General features: G+C 44.2%; 2 protein-coding genes across 13 annotated transcripts in view; one reads left to right on the top strand and one right to left on the bottom strand.

Moving 5' to 3' along the window:
* The window catches only part of arvcfb (ARVCF delta catenin family member b), a 508,908-nt gene extending 499,237 nt beyond the window's left edge, over positions 1-9,671 (bottom strand). For all 5 annotated transcript variants that reach the window (XM_063074131.1, XM_063074134.1, XM_063074130.1 and 2 more), the window contains exon 1: positions 9,032-9,671. The gene's annotated coding sequence lies outside the window, so the exon portion shown is untranslated. The remainder of the gene's footprint in view (positions 1-9,031) is intronic.
* Positions 9,672-10,048: 377 nt separating this feature from the next.
* Positions 10,049-22,391, top strand: part of tango2 (transport and golgi organization 2 homolog (Drosophila)) — a 281,648-nt gene continuing 269,305 nt past the window's right edge. For 7 of the 8 annotated variants that reach the window (XM_063074129.1, XM_063074128.1, XM_063074127.1 and 4 more), the window contains exon 1: positions 10,049-10,162. The gene's annotated coding sequence lies outside the window, so the exon portion shown is untranslated. The remainder of the gene's footprint in view (positions 10,163-22,391) is intronic. The other variant, XM_063074120.1, reaches the window with a different exon arrangement.

Genomic DNA, 22,391 nt, shown 5'->3' with positions numbered 1-22,391 from the left:
AGGAGGAGGAGGGGGGAGGAGGAGGAGGGGGGAGGAGGAGGAGGGGGGGAGGAGGAGGAGGGGGGAGGAGGAGGAGGGGGGAGGAGGAGGAGGGGGAGGAGGAGGAGGGGGAGGAGGAGGAGGGGGGGAGGAGGAGGAGGGGGGAGAGGAGGAGGGGGGAGAGGAGGAGGGGGGAGAGGAGGAGGGGGGAGAGGAGGAGGGGGAGGAGGAGGGGGGAGAGGAGGAGGGGGGGAGAGGAGGAGGGGGGGAGAGGAGGAGGGGGGGAGAGGAGGAGGGGGGGAGAGGAGGAGGGGGGGAGAGGAGGAGGGGGGGAGAGGAGGAGGGGGGAGAGGAGGAGGGGGGAGAGGAGGAGGGGGGAGAGGAGGAGGGGGGGAGAGGAGGAGGGGGGAGAGGAGGAGGGGGAGAGGAGGAGGGGGGAGAGGAGGAGGGGGGAGAGGAGGAGGGGGGAGAGGAGGAGGGGGGAGAGGAGGAGGGGGGAGAGGAGGAGGGGGGGGAGGAGGAGGGGGGGGGAGGAGGGGGGGAGGAGGAGGGGGGGGAGGAGGAGGGGGGAGGAGGAGAGGGGGGGAGGAGGAGGGGGGAGGAGGAGGGGGGAGGAGGAGGGGGGGAGGAGGGGGGAGGAGGAGGGGGAGGAGGAGGGGGGGGAGGAGGGGGGGGGAGGAGGGGGGAGGAGGAGGGGGGAGGAGGAGGGGGGGAGGAGGAGGGGGGAGGAGGAGGGGGGGGAGGAGGAGGAGGGGGGGGGAGGAGGGGGGGAGGAGGAGGGGGGGAGGAGGAGGGGGGAGGAGGAGGGGGGGAGGAGGAGGGGGAGGAGGAGGGGGGAGGAGGAGGGGGGGGAGGAGGGGGGGGGAGGAGGGGGGGAGGAGGAGGGGGGGAGGAGGAGGGGGGAGGAGGAGGGGGGGAGGAGGAGGGGGAGGAGGAGGGGGGAGGAGGAGGGGGGAGGAGGAGGGAGAGGCCAAGCAGGTGTGACATCTTGTCCAAGGATAACCTGTCAGCTAGCAGAGGGAAGCAGTGCCTTGCACCTCCTTTGGTAGGGATGCATTTCCACCTTGTCACCCAAGTCTAGTCTAACCTAGTCCAGTAGCTACACAATTATAAGGGGGAAGGACCAATGACAACTACTGTAATGAATGCATCACAAGGAAACCTCACTGTTACGAAAGACGTACATTAGTACCCTGTTTTCGCTTTCAGGTGTTTTCACTGTTACGAAAAAAATCAGCACGCGAAAAAAAGCCGCGTGCACCCCGAGCAGCCACTCTCCCCCGGATTCAGAACGGCATTGCTTTAACATGTTGCATTGAGCAGCCATTTGCAAGAGGAGTTCTGATGTATTGGAAAAGCCTGAAAGAGCTCGTAAGGATGTTACATTTAGCATAAAACTAGACATTTTGATTGTGGTGAACGAAGTAAGGACAAAGTGAGTTTGACTTGTGGAAGCTGACGAAGATGATGTTGAAGAGGTTTTGGCATCCCATGACCAAGAACTGATAGATGAAGAGCTGATGCAATTGGAAAAGGAAAAGATAACAATCGAAACCGAATGCAGTAGCGAAATGAACCTGAGGCAACTGCGTGAGATTTTCGCTGCAATGATAAAGTATGACTTTAATTTTGAAAAGGTACATCGTTTTAGGGAATATTTGCAAGATGGTTTCAGTCCTTACAAAGAACTGTATGATAGAAAGATGCGCGAGGCTCAGCAGTCAAGCAAGCCTTCCACATCAGCCACAGCAGACGACGAACCTCGACCTTCGACATCGAGGCAGGCAGTCATAGGAGAAGATGAGCTGCCTGCTCTAATGGAAACAGACGACGAGATGACACCCCAGTGTCCCACTACCCCAACACCCAGGCCGCAGACAGATAGAGTACCGATTCACGGAGAATGCAACAGTAGCCGGGAGACACACCACACATCTTTAAGAAAAAAGCCGAAATAAACATTCTAATTAATTAGGTGCCGCCCCACACGTAAATGTCGGCCCAGATCAGAGGCGATGCAATCAGCTGTCATCCCGATTCCAGTAAGTGATACTACACTGTACATACATTATTTCTACTTCATATCGGCTGTGTATTTTTATGTGTTATTTGGTATGATTTGGCAGCTTCATAGCTTAAAGGTTACTGGAGAGCGCTTGCACCGTGTTTCTGCGGACAGCGCTTGCGTGAGATTTTCGCTTCAGCGAACAGTGCCGACAATGATTGTGGAAAAGTATTTCTACTTTATATAGGCTGTGTATTTATCATATCATTCCTGCTTTTACTATATGTTACTGTTATTTTAGGTTTTGTGTTATTTGGCATGATTTGGTAGGTTATTTTTGGGTCTGCGAACGCTCACAAAATTTTCCCATATAAATAAATGGTAATTGCTTCTTTGCTTTATTACATTTCGGCTTACGAACCGTTTCATAGGAACGCTCTACCTTCGGATAGCGGGGAAAACCTGTATGTGGCATAAGCAGATCCCAAAGTAGTTAAAATTGAGAACAGAGGCCAGTTTTTTTTTTCTTATCCCATCACTTTCCCTTTTGCAGCTCTGGATCTCCCCATCATTCACACATTCCTCCCTCTGGTTCACCTCCTTCCCTTTATTCCATGGTCTACTGTTCTGTCCTATCAGATTCCTTCTCCAGTCCTTTGATACTTCCATCTTTTACCTTTCAGCTTCTCATCTCATTTCCACTCTTCCACACCACCCCACCCCGCCACCTGCTTATCCGTCCCCATTGCCTGGATCCACCCATCACCCGATAGATCTTCTCCCACCTTTTAACACTGGCCAGCTCCCCTCTTTCTTTCCAGTTCTGATGAACAGTCTCATTTCCTCCCAAATATGAAGCCTAATCCTGAGTTCCTGAAGCTCCTTTAATTGTTGTCATGGAAACTGTGAAGGACACAGTGCATCCAAATAGGATAAAAGTGTAGAAGGACTAAAGAGCAGAAGTAAACAGGCAGATATGGCCAGAAAAGCTGCTTAATTATTATACAGTGAAAGATGGATGAAGCAAAGAAAAATAAAGTACATAAAAAAATTGGCTGTGAGCAATAGGCCAAAATACTTGAAAAGACTTCAGTTGTTTTTCCAATCACATCTAGAAGTCAGAACAAATTAATCTATCTCATTACTTTTGAAAACTAGCAGAGCAATACCAGGAACAATAGAAATTTAAAATGATAACAAATGCTGGAAACACTCAACAGTCTAGTCGATCTAAAATCGGTGAACAAGTGCCGGGGCAAATGAACTGTGTGACCCAAATTACCAATCATCTGAATACTCTGTTCCCATCTTATCTGTGTCCAAGACTTCAAACACCATTCCAATGACAAATTTAGGAGGACAATTCTTCATCTCGTGGCTTGGTACAGCTTTCACATAAAGAACAAGTTTGAAACCTTCCTTAATTGACATTTTCATTAATTTCCTTTGCTAATTTCTGAATATTAATCCAGACCAACTCTACTTTATTACTATCCTCCACTGCCCTGCACAACCAACCCTTAAAGACTCTTGCCTTTCACTCTATTGCAGATCTTCATCCTCAAGCTTTCTGTTTGTCTCCACATCTTAAAGACTGATTATCTTTAACTCCTCAAAAGAAATCTCATCACAAGTCATTCACTTTATCTTTGTCAATACTGCCACAGTATTTCACAGTCATAGAACACTACAATAAGGTAACAGGCCCTTTGGCCCATCTAGCTTGTGCCAAACCTGACTAGACCCATTGACCTGCACCCAGATAATACCCATAAAGTCAACATCATGCAGAATGGGCCAGATAAACTATTTCTACTATGGACGTATGGAGTTGAAGCAGACAGGGAACCTTGATGCAGTTCTGGGCAGGCAGGAAGGAACAGTGTACAAGTTCTGGCACCGGAGCTTGGAATTTCTAATTCCTTTCCTTCAAACTAAAACAGAGGGAAAACACACCTGCATGTTGTTTTCAGTCTTGGCCTGCACAAGCTGGTTGCTGGATTTACTTCCATGGTGAAAGCAACATCCATCAAGGACCTACACCAGCCAGGCCTTGCTCTCTTCTCACTGATAACTTCAGAGGGGAGATAAAAGAGCCTCAGGTCCTACACCACCAGGTTCAGGAACAGTTATTACCCATCAGCCATCAGGTTTTGAACCTGTGTGACAAGCTTTCGAGGACTCTACAACCCATGTTCTCAGTAGTATTATTACTAATTATTTAAGTACTTATTGAGACACATCATGGAATAGGCCCTTCGAGCCACTGTCCAGTAACACCTTGATTCAATCCTAGCCTAATCACAGAACAATTTACAACAACCAATTAATTTACCAACCAGTATGTCTTTGGACTGTGGGAGGAAACCCACATGGCGATGGGGAGAACATACAAACTCCTTATAGGCAGCACTGGGAATTGAACCCGAGTTTCCGGTACTATGCTAACCATGCCTTTTTTTGTATTTGCAGTTTGTCTTCTTTTGCACATTGGTTGCTTGTCAACTTTTGTTTGTATCTAGATTCCATTGATTTTATTGTACTACTTAAATTTTTTTTGTGAATGCATGAAGAAAATGAATCTCAGCGTAGTATGTGGTTACATACGTACATAGATGACAAATTTATTTTTTTTAAACTTTGAAAGATCAGGGCTGCACAATGGTGTAGTGACGAGCACAATGCGTTACAGTACGCTGACCTGCTGCTGCCTGTAGGCACTTGTACATCCTCCCTGAGGTTCTTCCTCCCACATTCCAAATGTTTACTGGTTGGCAGGTAAATTGGTCATTTTCTTTGTTCTCTGATTAGGCTAGGATTATATAGGAGGATTGCTCGCTGTATCTCAATAAATTATGCTTGAGCAAATAACGTAACCAGCACATCTTCGGAAATACCAAAGGCATTAAAATATCAAGTCACTCTCCACAATCATAAGCAAGATTCTGTAGTTGCTGGAAATCTTGAACATCACAAAATACTGGATAAACTCAAGTCAGGTAGCATCGTTGCAGGAGAATAAACAGTCGACAAGTCTCTGCCTGAAATATCGACTGTTTCTTCCACTTCAGAGATGCTGCCTGACTTGCTGGGTTCCTCCAGCATTTTGTGTTTGCGATTCTTCACAATCAAGTAGCTTTTCTATCTTCTCATCACTTGTTTCAAACAGAATCTAATCTTATTTTGTTGCCCTTCAACTGAACACCAGGTTGATATCTTGAGCTTTTCAAAGAGATAAGTATGATAAATCGGGCACAGCTCCAGAGACAGATGTGGGAAAATTCACAACACCCTTGTCTAAAAGGGAATTTTTATCTGATATTGGAAACAATCACAGCCAATTCCCACTCCAGAGACATCAGTATGAGAAATACTGACTGCTGCTACTGACAAAGAGGGAATGCCACACTATTAATGGTCAGCTTCATAAGATAACCAAACAAATTTAGTTATAACATAGCATCTCAGCTTGATATTAAACTTCTTCATCTCTATTTTGAAGAACACAGAAGTTATCATCAGTAGCATCCTTCTTCCAAAACCAGATTATCTAGTTATATCACATTGTTGAGATACTTATGCTGCATCTTCCATATCCTGTCAGTGACAATCCTTCATAAACATCTGAGACACATCCACAGTCTTAGACGCATATATGGAGCCTGGGTGCCCAAACCTTTGCACAGTACTGAGTTTGTCAATGTGGAGCAGAGTGAGAGTTTGAAAATCTAGCAGGAGTAAAGGATGTTGGGAATGGCAAGAGTAGAAGGCCACAGGAGAGGTGTGGGACAGGTGGCAGAGGAGTGCCAGGGCAGAGGTGGGGGAGGGAGGAAAGAAACAGGTGCAGGCACACCCAGCCCTGAGACACCAGGCAAGATCACTTGATTGGAAACAAGTCTATTGATTATTACAGAATGTCTTTGGTGCTTCCCACTCCCTCCCCTCTCCCTTCCCCTTTTCCCAACCATCTCCCTGCCCTCTATTGATCATTACAAAATGTCTTTGGTGCTTCCCACTCCCTCCCCTCTCCCTTCCCCTTTTCCCAACCATCTCCCTGCCCTCTATTGATAATTACAGAATGTCTTTGGTGCTTCCCACTCCCTCCCCTCTCCCTGTCCCCTTTCCCCACTTTCAGTCTACAATAGAGACGCATATCAGAATCAGGTTTATCATTCAAATGTCATGAAATCTGATTTTTATTTGTGGCAGAACAGTGCAACAGAAATGTGCAAAAGTCTCAGACACGCACACAAGACTTTTGCACAGTACTATAGTAACTTTTATTACTAGGGTGCTTAAGACTCTTGCATAACTACTGTAAACATTAGGCATTGAAAACAAAATCTAACTGCAGCTCATTTGATCCAGTTTAAATTGCACTGATGATTTTGTAAAATAACATTATAGTCTTAGCACTAAAATTTAAATACATTCAAAAAGACAAGGAAAACCTGCAGATGCTGGAAATCCAAAGCAACACACACAAAAAATGCAAATGTCAACATTTTGGCGATTGGGTCAATCAATTCCTTTAGCACCCCAAGAATGCTCCTCAGTTCAGAATGAAGCGAATCAAGTCAAGTCACTTTTTATTGTCATTTCGACCATAAACTGCTGGTACAGTACACAGTAAAAAGCAAAACAACGTTCCTCCAGGACCATGGTGCTACGTGCAACAACATAAAACTACACTAGACTAAATTAGACAACACAAGGCTACACTAGACTAGGTAAGATAACACAAAAACTACACTAGACTACAGACCTACACAGGTCTACATGAAGTGCACAAAACAGTGAAGGGCAGTACAATAAATAATAAACAAGACAACAGGCACAGTAGAGGACAAATTACAATACAACAATAAATTATGTAGATGTCAATCTAGTCTCTGGGTATTAAGGAGTCTGATAGCTTGGGGGAAGAAACTGCTGCACAGTCTGGTCGTGAGAGCCCGAATGCTTCCGCACCTTTTGCTAGATGGCAGGAGGGAGAAGAGTTTGTATGAGGGGAGCGTGGGATCCGTCACAATGTTGTTAGCTTTACGGATGCAGCGTGTGGTATAAATGTCTCTAATGGTGGGAAGAGCGACCCGATGATCTTCTCAGCTACCTCACTATCCGCTGCAGGGTCTTGGATCCGAGATGGTGCAATTTCCGAACCAGGCAGTGATGCAGCTGCTCTGTAGAATGTGGTGAGGATGGGGGGGTGGGAGATGGACTTTTCTCAGCCTTCGCAGAAAGTAGAGACGCTGCTGGGCTTTCTTGGCTATGGAGCTGGTGTTGAGGGACCAGGTGAGATTCTCGGCCACGTGAGCACCAAGAAATTTGGTGCTCCTAACGATCTCTACGGAGGAGTCATCAATGTTCAGCGGAGTGGTCGCTCCTGAAAAGTCAACAACCATCTCTTTAGTTTTGTTCAAATTCAGAGACAGGTTGTTGGCTCTGCACCAGTCCGTTAGCCGCTGCACCTCCGCTCAGTATGCTGACTCGTAGTTCTTGCTGATGAGATCCACCACGGTCGTTTCATCGGCGAACTTGACGATGTGATTCGAGCTGTGTATTGCTGCACAGTTGTGGGTCAGCAGAGTGAACAGCAGTGGACTGAGCAAACAGCCCTGGGGGTCCCCCCGTGCTCAGTGTGATGGAGTTGGAGATACGTTCAGGTGAGAAGGCTAAATATTCCATCACACCGTTTTGAAGTTGCGCGTTTTCCCAACTCAATTTATCCCCCAAGACATCTGCTTAGACAGAACTGCAAACTCCAGCGTTTTGTGTATGTGCAAATTGACACGAAAGCATTGTGAGGGGGGTTCGGGACATACTGGATTATTAAACTTACTATTTAAATGCAAATTCTTTTCAACATTTAACGCACGAGAAGAAATATACAATTGTTCCTTTCAGCAGTGACACATTTAGCTTGCCTGCATTTAGAAACCGGTACCATACAAGAATTCCCAAAACGCTTCACGGGAGTCGTTCAACAAAATGGCAAGCTGTTATATAGGGAGACTAACAATTTAAAAACCAGACATAAAAAAACAAATCAAATAGTAAACTCTGGGTAATTACCATATCAGAAACTGGTAAATGTTCTGTATCTTATACTAACTTCCTACATAATGTACATTCGCTCTACAACTACCACGCTGGTTCACCTGCCACGCTCGGCATAAAAGTGTCATTGCTACACCAACAAAATCCATTAAGGAATAAAAGTGACAGGGGCGGAGTCAGGGCTCGTTTATAATGTAAACACTGACAGCATTATTCTTCACTTTCGTCCATAAACCTTTCCAGAAGTCAACGTGCCGATTAAACAGAGCAAAATTTTTAACCATCTTTGCACATCGCAGAAAGGAATTCCAAAATTCCATTATTGCGGGGGGCGGGGAAGCACATAAACGTTTTAAAATATCGACATTTACTGTTCGGTTATTTTATGATACACGGATTTTTAAAATAATCTCCAACAAAGTCATTCCAAACTTGATGGGAAGGAGTGAGAGGAAGAACTGAATGTTGGGTTGGGATTTTTTTTTAAAATGCCAACTATGTTTTTGCTTTGTAACAAAATGCCACTGTGAATCATTTGAAATCGCAATTTACTATCACAGAACAAAACGTTTAAAAACAACAAAATCTCCTAACCCGGCATTGCTTCAACTCTAACGGAAACCAATCATAATATTTTAAATAGATTCACGCCATTACATTGTCTCTTCAATTCAATTGAAACAAAAGATACAACGATAAACACGCAGGCAAACAAGTACAAGTGTCCACCTTAGCACATTCTGGTGATCCCTTCGTTGTGCCTGAGTGAATTGCGGTTTATGCCTCCTTTTGTCTGTGGGAAATGGGTGCAAAAAAAAATTAGGAATCAGTTAACAGGTAGTTAGGGAATCATTCCAATGCACAAAGAAGGATAAAAGGAAGCCCGGTACAAACAATCGTTAAGTGCAAAAAAAATCGAAATACAGGATTCTCAAAGAAAATTCTCCCTTTAAAAATTGTTTAAAGTCGTTTAGTTGTAGACCATACCTGGATTGCGGTGACCCAGTTTTGGAAGATTTCCCTGCTCGTTCGCACCTCCTCGGACAGGCGCCTCTCTACTCGTCGTTCCAGACAGATCAATTACCAACACCTTTTGTTAACTTGTGCCGGACCCTCTCTCCTTTCGCCTCGCCACACAGCAGCTCGGTCGGCTCAGGCCCTCTGCTCCTTTTGTCGCTGCTCCCAGCCTCACTTATAACGGCGAGGGGCGCAGGATGGTTTAGATAAAATAAACTTCGTATTTGGACCGAAAAGGTGAAGAAAACACTTCAGCGGGATCGAAAAGGTTCTTTCGGCTGCTCCGAGGCACCCTGAAGTGCGTTAATCGCTTCCTTTTTTTTGAAAGAAACCTGCGGCGGAGTTTTCCCTAAGGCGATTTCTCCGCCGATTAATAACGTTACCTGAGCGAAAGGGGAGGGCACGGCTGGCGAGCTCGAGCTCCCGCCCCCCGCACTAAATTTAATTCAGGGAGAGGGAACGAGAGGCAAGAAATACCCTCGCAACGGCGAGGAATAACTATGAATCTCAGCCGATTAAAATCCGCTGTTAATGCTTCACTCCGCTCCGCTCCTCCTCCTGCTGTGGCGGGGAGCGGCTAAACTCCCCACTCAGCTTTCCCGGCCCCCACTCACACGACGACGCCGACGCCGATCAAAATCCGCCCCCCGCACTCATACATTCGCCAATCACAAACCGATGTAACGTGACTGCTCTCGGTACTAACCTATAGATTATGAGGAGGTGATGACTGGCACTAGTCTGATCCAATCGTCATTTGACTTCTTTGACTACAGGCAGGTGATTGACTAGGGAGTTCATTAATCAGCGGCATCCACATTCTGACCCAATGAAATCCAACGTAAGAAGAGACACGTTGTGCAAAGTTCATCAATCGAAAGAGAGGATTTGATTTGAATGACATGCAGATCATCCAATAGAAAGAGGGGGTTCGTAAATATTTTCCAATTAGGAGAAGAAATGGGTGTTGACTTTGTTGTCATCGAGGCCCTTTACACCAATAGCGGTGCAGTTTGCTGGGCCTTTGCAGTACGTACCAGTATTCCTTGCGGATTTTTAAGGAAATTGGTCAGCCAAGTGTGTGCGATAATCAGGACAACAGTAAGAAAAATTTTTGTCTTTTGACTTTATTTATCCGTTTACCAAAATCTAGTAAAAACGTGGTTGGCATTTCGGCTGAAATCAGTTCCTTAGTCAATCCCACCAAAAAGTCTCAATTTTTCCCCATTTACTGTTAAATTTCTAAGTTTCGCTAATAAGTTCAATTCAAAACTGGTTATTCATTGATTTCTTACTCGAAATCTCTCCTTTCGGAGTGTTTCATTTTCCAGTTTAATAAACACAACGCTGCTCAGGGGAGGTTAGGCATCAGTTTTCGGTTTTAATCCAGTCAAACGCTCTTTAAAGCTGCAAATAATATTCAGAATAAAGGACCAAAAATAAAACAGATGCTAAACACTTCACATATTTTAAAAACTTTTACCTTTTCGTTTACATTTTAATTTAACTGTTTGGCAAACGTGATGCAACTATGGAGGGAAATCTATCCCAACATCCATAGCAGACTTGAAAGCTTTCTATTAATTTTAGTTTAATTTGGAATAAGCAACTAATTTCGAGTAGCGAGATTGCACTAATTGCTAATAAACCCTGGCTATGTCTTGGGAAACATGATCAACGTGTTCTGTACAATTCATTGTTAAATATCAAGGAACTGTTGGCTTTGTTTATTAAAGCGGCCATACTGCAAAGAGGAAAGTATTTCAAAGCAAAATATTTTTGTGTAGAAGTTAGCTGTCTGTTTGAATTACCAAATTGAGAAAATGTAATGCAATAGCTTCCAAAAGTGCAAAGCAATGTAATTTTTCTTGTGCTCTCATAAATCTAATAAATTTAATGGTGCAAATTATTCAGAATCAAATGATGTAATAGTATAACAATATGTCAGTTGCAATATCAAGTAAACTACATCATACTGGTATCAAACCCGGGATGTCTATGACATTGTGTTATCAGTCGTATGATAAATACAGTCAGATTTGGGGCTGGTGTTAGCATGGTGGTTAGCAAAATGCTTTACAGTACCAGCAACCCAGGTTCATTTCCCACTGCTATCTGTAAGGAGTTTGTAGGTTCTACCTGTAACCACATGGGTTTCCTCCCATGGTCCATGGACGTACTGGTGAGTAAGTAAATCATCCTGTGATTAGGATTAAATTGGGGATTGCTGGGCAACATGGCTTGAAGTGCTGGAAGGGCCTATTCTGCGCTGTATCTCAATAAATAAAAAATACTGTATATATATCCAAGTGCTTATGTGTCACTGTAGACAACTGTGAGATTTGTTTTCTTGTGAGTATTCACAGTAAGTACAAAGAAACACAATACAATCAATGAAAGACTGCAGATAAGACAAACAACCAATGTGCAAAAGGCTACAAAACTCTGCAAATACAAAATGAAACAAAAACAAAGAAAATAAAATAATAAATAAGCAATAAATATCGAGAAGTTGAGATGAAAAGTCTTGGAAGTGATTTGGTTCTAAGGTCAGGGATTGCTGAAGAAAAACTACAGTGAGGGAGCAAGGGATAAGAGTGAGATGGTAAATCTGAGAGCGAACGTACCCGCAAGAGGGTCCATGCATCCAGCCCCATCATGACAGGCTAAATAAACAGGCTTTTCTTTCTTTCTTTGTGCTCAAGTGGGCCTTCTTTGAATTGTGAAAAACTGTTTTTATGTGGGTGGTTTATACTTCTTTGCAAGCCAGATGTGCAAAATAACTTTGTTTTTCAGGTCTAAGTGTGAAATGAATGTTTAATGACAGCACAGTACAGATCCATGAGCCTCAGCAAATAAGCAAGTTGTAATGATGGTGCGTAACAACCACTACCATCTCCAAACTCTCCAACATGGTTGAAATATCCCATTCCTGCTCCGTTACCCAGAGCTCAATAACCTTCCTTTCATACTGTGCCTGGAACTTGACTCGTTACTAACAGCAGAGGCAACATTACAGAGCATAAAAAAATAAGGAACTTAAAGTGGGAATTGCAATGAGGAATTCCAGGAAGTACTAGAATCCCAGTGTTAATGTTGTCTTCCTTTTCTTGGAAATAGGAGTTGTGCTGCTGGTCAAGAACAGAACAACACAGTTCAGGCTCTTCAGCACATGATGTGCTAATCTTTTGACCATCTCTAAGATCAATTTAGCCCTTCCCTCCTACGTATCCTTCCATTCTTTTATCATCCATGTGCCAGTCTAAGGGTTTCCTAAGTATCCCTAGTGCGTCTGCTTCCACCAGCACTCTGGCAGTGCATTCCACACACCCACCTCTCTGTTTTTTAATTTACCTCTGACATCCTCCCATCCTTTCTTCCAATCATGTTAAAATTAATCCCCCTCAGATTAGCTATTTCCGCCCTGGGGAAAAGGTCTCTGGCCATCCACTTGATCTACACCTCGATTAAGACGCCTTTTATCCTCCTTCATTCCAAAGAGAAAAACCTTACATCATTCAACTTATTGTAGGTTTGTGCTGGTCCTTTCCACGTTTTGTGTATTGACACCTCAGTGTACTGTTCCAAGAGCTGCTTTTCCAGTGAGGAACTCTGTATAATTTAAAATGAATGTTCATGGCAGGTTTTGAATTTAAAAAAAGCTTCCTATCCTGACCAATACCTATTGCTCAATCTGTATCAATAAAACAAGTTAATCAGTAATATATTTCATAGCCATTTATTGGACCTTGCACTTAACTAGAATCTCCAAATTCATTGGAAGAATACAAGACCCAATGTCACTGCCTTCTCATAGGCTAACATTCCCGGTATTAAAGTGCCAATTACTTTCTGTCCACTTTTTTATCAAATGTGATGTCCACATAGCTGAGACCTAACTCGCAAAACAGACACGCTGTTCGAAGTTCAAAATAAATTTTATCATCAAAGTACATACACAGTATGTCATCACAACCCTGAGATTCATTTTCCTGCAGGCAAATGCAATTAATGCATTTTTCAAACATTGAAATATTAAATACACAATAGTACCCACCTCAACCACTTCCTCTGGCAGCTCATTATGGGTACTCATGACCCTCTATATCAACAGATTATTTCTAAATCTCTCCCCTCTTCTATTGTATTGATACCCTCCAGTTTAGGACTTCCCAACCCTGGGGAAAATACTATGATTGTCCCACCTTATCCATACCCGTCATGACTTTATAAACTACTGAGGTTATTATAGCTGGGGTTGGTAATGGGGCCAAGCCCCCACTACCTAGTAAATGCTTCCAATGACATGCGTCTCAAATGGCCTCCGCTAACCAAGTCCAGCGCCTGGCTTTCACATGTGGCTTAGCTAGTAAGCCCAGTGGAACCATTTTTACTGACAGGAGAGGGGGCAAAGGCAGATTTCTGGCACCGTAAAACCAGATTGGGCAGATGGGGCTCATCAAGCATGGTTGGCAGCTCATCGAAGAGAAGGAAAACTCTGACCTCAAATCTTCCTCTGCCTTGTAGCTTTACCAACTCATGGGAGAGGCTTCAGGAATAAATCCAAAATGTCCCTGAGGCAGTCCCTGCACTGGAATCCCTATGTTGAGCTCAACACTGACTGGTAATTCCTACGACGTTGCTGGTTCCAAACTGTATCAGTCTCTGCCGTTCATCAGATGCGTGTAGAGGGGTTACGTTCTACATAGGCAACAGCTTACTCTCCATATTGTACTACCCTGGTTTGCATATCTGGACAGCTAGGGTGCAATATCCATGGTTGTCTCTGACCCACAGAGGCCTCATCATGAATAAAGATCCAGCATGACCAACCTCTCACTGTCACTCAGGCCCTCTAGTCCAGGCAGCATTCTTGTAAATCTCTTCTGCATCATTCTCAGCTTGACAATATCTATCCTATAACCAGGCTGTCAGAACTGTATGCAATACTCCCAAGTGCACCCTCATCAATGACATACAGTATAACTGCAACATATGTCTCTACTCCTACGCTCAGTACCCTGATTGATGAAGGCCAGCTTGCTAAATGCCTTCGTCACCATTCAGTCGATGCTTTCAGTGAACTGTACTCTTGTTCTCCTAGGTACCTCTGTTACACAACACTCATCAGTGCCCTGCTATCCACTGTGTAGGTCCGAAGCTGGTTTGATTGTTGAAAATGTGTCTCGCAACACTTACTTAAAGTTGAAATCCATCTGCCATTCTTCAGCCCATCTCCCTAACTGACAAACATCTCTTTGCAATTCATTATAACCTGCTTCACTGTCAACACAGTCCTCTAATTTAATATCAGGAGTGAACTTGCTAGTCGTGTCATGTACATTCATATCCAAAGCAACAACATAAACAATGAATAGCAGAGGTGCCAATACTAACTCCTGGAGCACCTCACTAGTCCATGCATCCAGTCGGAAAATCAAATTTAAACCATCACCTTGCTAGCTCCCCCCTCCCAAACTCCCTGGATCACATATGACTGAGCCTTCCATGTGGGAACTTGTCAAAGGCCACGTAGACAACATCAACTGTCCTACCTTCATCTATTCTCTTAATTACCTCTTTGTTTCTGCCTCTTTGAAGTTACGCAGTGACCTCCCATACATAAAACTTCGCTGACTATTCCTGATTAGGCCATGATTATCTAAGTGATGGTGAATTTTGCCCCTCAAAATTCCCTCCAGTAACTTCCCTACAACTGAAGTCACACTCACCAGATTGGAGTTCCCTGGCCTGTCCTTGCTACCATTCTTCAGCATTAGATCAATAACTACCTTCCCAAGTCTTCTGCAACTTCACCAGTGCTAACAATGAAGCAAATACTGTATTTCCACATGATATCTTCCCTGGCCTCCGTTGAGATCCAGGTACGCATTCGATCAGTCCCTGGAGATCTGCCCATTTTAGTGTACTTCAAGGTTGCCAATGCTTTCCTTGTAATATGCATATGATCTAAGACCTCACTACTTTCTCTGATATCCATGATATTCTCCTTCATAACACTAATGAGAAATAGGTTTAAAAATCTGAGCCATCTTTTGCAGCTCCCCACAGATGGTTTTTAAGAGGACCTAGTCTCACCCTTTTCCTGCTAATATACCTGAAGAAACACTTGTGACCATCTTTATCCCTGCGTCCTATCTCCCAAATCCATCTCATACCCGACTTGGCCTGCAGCGGGTTAGTGACGTGACGCTGAACTGAACTGAACTGAATACTACTGGACTCCTGGTTTGATGTTTGATATCCTATGTGTTGTCCACTTGCTTTTTGCCATTTGCGCGATTTGTTCTATCTGCATATGGTTTGATGTGTTCTTAAACGGGTTCCATGGTGTTTCTTTGTTTCATGGCTACCTACGGGAGGACGAATCTCGGAGTTGTTTTTTGTATACATACTTTGAAAATAAATGTACTTTTAATCTTTGAATCTTTTTTTCCCTCCTGATTTCTCTCTTAATCCTGCTCTTAAACTTTTTATATTTATCCAGACATTTATTCCAACCCAGCTGCCTAAGCCTGATGTACACTTCTGTTTTCCTTACCAAAGCCTCAATATTGTCAAGTCAAGTCTACCCTTCACCCTAACAGGAACATGTTGCCCTTAGATTCTTGATACGACCCTTCAAAAGCTTTCCATTTGCCACCTGTTCCTTTGCCTTTATATAGAGTCACCCATTTCACCCTGGCTATATCCTAATTAATGCCTCAAAGTTGGCCCTGTTCCAGTTCAGGAATTTAACTTGTGGACCTGTTCTATATTTTTTATATAGCAATTTAAAATCTATTGGTACTGTGTGTTGTGTAGATTCCTCTATACAGTATATTGTGTGAGGAAATTGTCTCAGAAGTACTGCACAAATTCTGCCCCATCCAGGCCCCTTGCACTCGGATGGCCCAATCAATAATCATCTTCATTATCAATCATCATTATGTGCCATGTCAAATGACGTGGGCCATCATGGTCTTTCACCATGATTGTTCTTGGCAAATTTTTCTATAGAAGTGGTTTGCCATTGTCTTCTTCTGGGCGGTATCTTCACAAGACAGGTGACCCCAGCCATTATCAGTACACTTCAGAGATTGTCTGCCTGGCGTCAGTGGTCGCATAACCAGGACTTGTGACATGTACCTCTTGCTCCCATCGCTTCGCATGACTGTGATCGGGGGGCGGGGGGGAGCGGAATAGACAGAAACTACACCTTGCCCAAGGATGACCCTTAGTACGCTGGATGAACTCAGCAGGTCGGGCAGTGTCAGTTAGAAACGATGAGCCGACGTTTTAGGCCAGAACCCTTCATCAGGACTGAAGAATGAAAGATGGGGGAGGATTTGAAGAATGCTTGTAGCTTCAGTTGAAAGACCAGTAATTTGAAAGACAAAGGGGTGGGGGAGGGGAAGCATTGACGTCATAGCCCTTGAAAACAATGGGTAGTAGATGAAGGAGGCGGAACCATGAGGAAGCTGGGGGAGGGGGTAGAGTGAAATAGGGATAGAGGAAGGGAGGGGGAGGGAATTACCAGAAGTTGGAGAATTCTATGTTCATACCAAGGGGCTGGAGACTACCTAGACGGTATATGAGGTGTTGCTCCTCCAACCTGAGTTTAGCCTCATCATGGCAGTAGAGGAGGCCATGTATGGACATATCTGAATGGGAGTGGGAAGCAGAGTTGAAGTAGGTGGCTACCAGGAAATCCTGTCTGTTGTGGTGGACGGAGTGGAGGTGCTCGACGAAGCGGTCCCCCAATCTGCGTCGGTTTCACCAATGTAGAGGAGGCCGCACCGGGAGCACCGGATGCAATAGATGACCCCAACACCTCTTATACCATCTAGGTAGTCTCTAGCCCCTTGGTATAAACATAGAATTCTCCAACTTCTGGTAATTCCCTCCCCCTCCCTTCCCCTATCCCTATTTCACTCTATCCCCTCCCCCAGCTCCCTCATGGTTCCACCTCCTTCTTCTACTATCCATTGTTTTCAAGGACTATGACGTCAATGCTTCCCCTCCCCCACCCCTTTGTCTTTCAAATTACTGGTCTTTCAACTGAAGCTACAAGCATTCTTCAAATCCTTCCCCATCTTTCATTCTTCAGTCCTGACAAAGGGTTCCGGCCCAAAACGTCGACTCATCGTTTCTAACTGATGCTGCCCGACCTGCTGAGTTCACTAAAAGTGTTGCTTTGATCACAGCATCTGCAGATTATTTTGTGTTTACCAAGAATGACCTGCAGGCTGGCGGAGGGAAGGAATACCTTACACCTCTGTTGGTAGAGAAATATCTCCACCTTACCACCCACAATAATAGGATAATTGAAATCTCCCACAAGCACTGCCCTTCTCTTCTCTCCACATGCTCACCTACCTTGCAGTTTCTCTTCTCACAATTACATGCAATTTCTCTAATTCCCGCTGACTACTTGGGGGTATTTATAATATTACTGTACCATGGTAACCATCCCCTTCTTACTTCTGAGTTCTACCCAAATGGCCTCATTAGATGATTCTTCAAGAATATCCTTTCTATCAAAAGGAAAACAACCCTCTTACCTGTTTTGTTGTGATGCTTAAAGCATTGGTATCCTGGAACATTGGGCTGTCAGTCCTGCCCTTCTCTCAGCTATGTTTCTATAATGGCCTATATATCCCAGCCCCTAGACACAACCCTGCCCTCACTGTTAAGCTATGTGCAATGATATAGATGCAATTTAAAACTGGTGGACCTATCTGCCATAGCTGCACTCTTTGTTGCATATACCCATGTCTTCTCACTGACTTGGCTCTCTGGAGTCCCTCTGTCGATCTAGTTTAAACCCTCCATGGTGAGTAGAGCAAATTTCCACACTAGTGAGTCTCTGGCCCTTAACTACTCCATTGAGAGGAAGCATTCAGACTCCTATTGAGATTGAAAATATGGCTGAGTGGTGTCATAACAGTCTCTCACTCGATGTCAGCAAGACCAAGGAGCTGATTTTGACTACAGGAGAAGGAAACAAGAGGTCTGTGAGTCAGTCCACATCAGAGGATCAGAGGTGGAGAGGGTTAGCAGCTTTAAATTCCTAGTTACTGCTTCAGAGGATCTGTCCTGCGCCAAACACATAAGTGCAATTCTATAGGCCTGTAATGGAGAGTAATTGACTGCCTGTACTACAGCCTGGTATGGAAGCACCAATGCTTTTGAACGGAAAGTCCTTAAGCAGGTATTGGATATGGCCCTGACTGTTGTTGGTAAAGCCCTCACAACCAATGAGTAATCTAAATGAAATGCTATCGCAGGAAAGCAGGATTTTTATCATTCGGACACCACCACCCAGAACATGCTCTCTTTTTGCTGTTGCCATCAGGAAGAAGCTACAAGAGCCTCAGGACTCTCACCACAAGGTTGAAGATCAGTTACTAGCCCTCAACCAGAGGGCTGTTGAACTAAAGGGGATAATTTCCATCAACTTCATTTGCCCCATAATTGAAATTTTGCCACAACCAATGGACTTGCTTTCAAGGACACTTCATCTCATGTTCTTGATATTTTTATATTTTATTGTACCGTCATTTTGCATTTGCACAGTTTGTTGTATTCTGCACTCTGGTTGAATGCTCTAGTTGGGCAGTCTTTCATTGATTCTGTTATAGTTATTATCCTATAGATTTGTTGAGTATGCTCAGAAGAAAATGAATCTCAGGATTGTATATGGTGACATATGTACTTAGATAATAAAATTTACTTTGAAGTATTAAGAACCTCAAGTCCAAGGGGACATTGCTTTGTGGATCCAGAACTGGCTTGCCCACAGAAGGCAAAGAGTGGCTGTAGATGGGTCATATTCTGCATGGAGGCCAGTGACCAGTGGAGTGCCTCAGAGATCTATTCTGGGACCCCTTCTTTTCGTGATTTTTATAAATGACCTGGATGAGGAAGTGGAGGGATGGGTTAAGTAAGTTTGCTGATGACACAAAGGTTGGTTGTGTTGTGGATAGTGTGGAGGACTGTCAGAGGTTACAGCGGGACATCGATAGGATGCAAAAGTGGACTGAGAAGTGGTAGATGGAGTTCAACCCTAATAAATGTGAAGTGGTTCATTTTGGTAGGTCAAATATGATGGCAGAATATAGTATTAATGGTAAGACTCTTGGCAGTGTGGAGGATCAGAGGGATCTTGGGGTCCAAGTCCATAGGACGCTCAAAGCAGCTGTACAGGTTGACTCTGTGGTTAAGAAGGCATATGGTGTATTGGCCTTCATCAATTGTGGAATTGAAGTTAGGAGCCGAGAGGTAATGTTGCAGCTATTTTAGACCCTGGTCAGACCCCACTTGCTCCGTTCTGGTCACCTCACTATAGGAAAGATGTGGAAACCATAGAAATGATGCAGAGGAGATTTACAAGGATGTTGCCTGGATTGGGGAGCATGCCTTGTGAAAACAGGATGAGTGAATTCGGTCTTTTCTCCTTGGAGCAACTGAGGATGACGGGTGACCTGATAGAGGTATATAAGATGATGAGAGGCATTGATCGTGTGGATAGTCAGAGGCTTTTTCCCAGGGCTGAAATGGCTGCCACAAGAGGGCACAGGCTTAAGGTGCTGAGGAGTAGGTACAGAGGAGATGTGAGGGGTAAGTTTTTTACACAGTGGTGAATGCATGGAATGGGCTACCGGCGCCGGTGGTGGAGGCAGATATGATAGGGTCCTTTAACAGACTTTTGGATAGGTACATGGAGCTTAGAAAAGTAGAGGGCTATGGTAACCCTAGTAATTTCTAAGGTAGGGACATGTTTGGCACATCTTTGTGGGCCGAAGGGCCTGTATTGTGCTGTAGGTTTTCTATGTCTCTGTTTTTTTTCTATGTTTTCCAAATAACCATGCATCCAAAAGCAACTGTAGACCTTACAGAAGGAACTAGAGTGGAAGCATGTTGTCCCCTCTGCCAGGGCACCATCCAAACTGCTGTATGCAGATTAGCTGCAGGATTCTCCTGAGTGACAAAAAACTGCATTTCAAAATTATTTCCTTGCCCGTGAAGTGTTTTTAGCTATCCTTAGATCTTAAAAGTCTATATCAATGCAAGTTCTTTCTTTTCCTGAGCCAGAGATTTAAAACTTATCCAACCACAGCAAGTTATAAAATTGGATTTAATAAATCATCAGAATTGTGGACTGACATCAGTAGTAAAATATTCATGAAAGCTGCTGAATTATTGTAGAAATCCGTCTAGTTCATAGAAAGGGATTTGCCTCTTCCAATAAAACCCAGGCAATATAATCCTCAAACCCCATGCTACTGTGTGGACCCTTGTGAAGTTATCCATCATGCCACTCAGTTGTCAAGGCATTAAGGTGAAACCCCTTTCCTATAATCAGTACATGCCAAAAATTAAGGTGAGTAAATTTTCCATTTATAGCAAATACAGATCATGCTCCAATCTGATGTACAAGTTTACCATTTGCTTTTCCAATACACTGGTTTCTCTTTCAGTCAGGTAAAATTCTTAAGTCCAGCGGGCTTGTTGGTTGGCAGGGTAGCGTCATGGTTAGCACAACACTTTACAGTACCAGCGACACGGGTTCAATTCCCACCGCAGCCTGTAATGAGTTTGTACGTTCTCCCCTTGACTGCGTAGGTTTCCTCCAGTTGCTCTGGTTTCCTCCCACAGTCCAAAGATGTACCAGTTGGTAGGCTAATGGTCATTGGAAATTGTCTCATGATTGGGCTCAAGGATTGCTTGGCAAGGCAGCTTCAAGGGCCGGAAGGGCCTATTCCGAACTGTATGACAGTAAATAAATATAATTAGAACTGGGGTGGGGAGAGGGAAGAATGCGGATTTATGGAGGGGGGAGGTAGAGAATTAACATTGTGTTAGAAGAGGTAATGAATTGAGAGGGGAGTGGAAGGAGAAGTTAACTGAAAGTAAAGAGAATGGTATAAGAGAACAAAGGATAAAGGGGTGACTGAGCTATGAGAAGAAAAATAGATTGAAGAGGTATGGAGGGTCTACTGGACAAGATTGGAAAAAAGCTGCAGAGGGCTGCAAAATCAGCCAGTCCCATCATGGCATTAGCCTCGCCAGCCTCGAGGGCTTCTTCAAGGGAATGCCTCAAAAAGGCAGCGTCTATCATTAAGGAATCCCATCACCCCCTCTGTCTATTCCCTTCATCAGTCACTTATGCAACTGATTATTTTGTGTTTTCTATTTGTAATTGATTTAGATCACTTTGTAGAGATCTGTTTCCACTTTGACATGAAAGATTCTTTTTCTGTTGATCAGTGTCAAAAAACACAATTTAAGTCCTCTGTGATTGAATGTTTTTTTTGAGCAGAAGTCGGCCATTTGGCCCATTGAGTCTGCTCCGCCATTTCATCATGAGCTGATCCATTCTCCCATTTAGTCCCACTCCCCCTCCTTCTCACCATAACCTTTGATGCCCTGGCTACTCAGATACCTATCAATCTCTGCCTCAAATACACCCAATGACTTGGCCTCCACTGCCGCCCGTGGCAACAAATTCCACAGATTCTCCACCCTCTGGCTAAAAAAATTTCTTCGCATCTCTGTTCTGAATGGGCGCCCTTCAATCCTTAAGTCATGCCCTCTCGTACTAGTCTCCCCCATCATGGGAAACAACTTTGCCACATCCACTCTGTCCATGCCTTTCAACATTCGAAATGTTTCTATGAGGCCTCCCCTCATTCTTCTAAACTCCAAGGAATACAGTCCAAGAGTGGACAAACGTTCCTCATATGTTAATCCTCTCATTCCCGGATCATTCTAGTGAATCTTCTGTGTACCTTCTCCAACATCAGCACATCCTTTCTTAAATAAGGAGACCAAAACTGCCCACAGTACTCCAAGTGAGGTCTCACCAGCGCCTTATAGAGCCTCAACATCACATCCCTGCTCCTATCCTCTATTCCTCTAGAAATGAATGCCAACATTGCATTCGCCTTCTTCACCACCGACTCAACCTGGAGGTTAACCTTAAGGGTGTCCTATACAAGGACTTCCAAGTCCCGTTGCATCTCAGAACTTTGAATTCTCTCCCCATTTAAATAATAGTCTGCCCGTTTATTTCTTCTACCATACACTTTCAAACATTGTATTTCATTTGCCACTTCTTTGCCCATTCTTCCAATCTATCCAAGTCTCTCTGCAGACTCTCTGTTTCCTCAGTACTACCGGCCTCTCCACCTATCTTCATATCGTCAGCAAACTTAGCCACAAAGCCCTCTATTCCATAATCCAAATTGTTGATGTACAATGTAAAAAGAAGCGGCCCCAACATGGACCCCCGTGGAACACCACTGGTAACCGGCAGCCAACCAGA

The sequence above is a fragment of the Mobula hypostoma genome, chromosome 21, assembly GCF_963921235.1.
Source record: "Mobula hypostoma chromosome 21, sMobHyp1.1, whole genome shotgun sequence".
NCBI lineage: Eukaryota > Metazoa > Chordata > Chondrichthyes > Myliobatiformes > Myliobatidae > Mobula > Mobula hypostoma.
The sequence above is the reverse complement of the archived record's forward strand: the minus strand, read 5'-3'. Positions and strand labels throughout refer to the sequence as shown.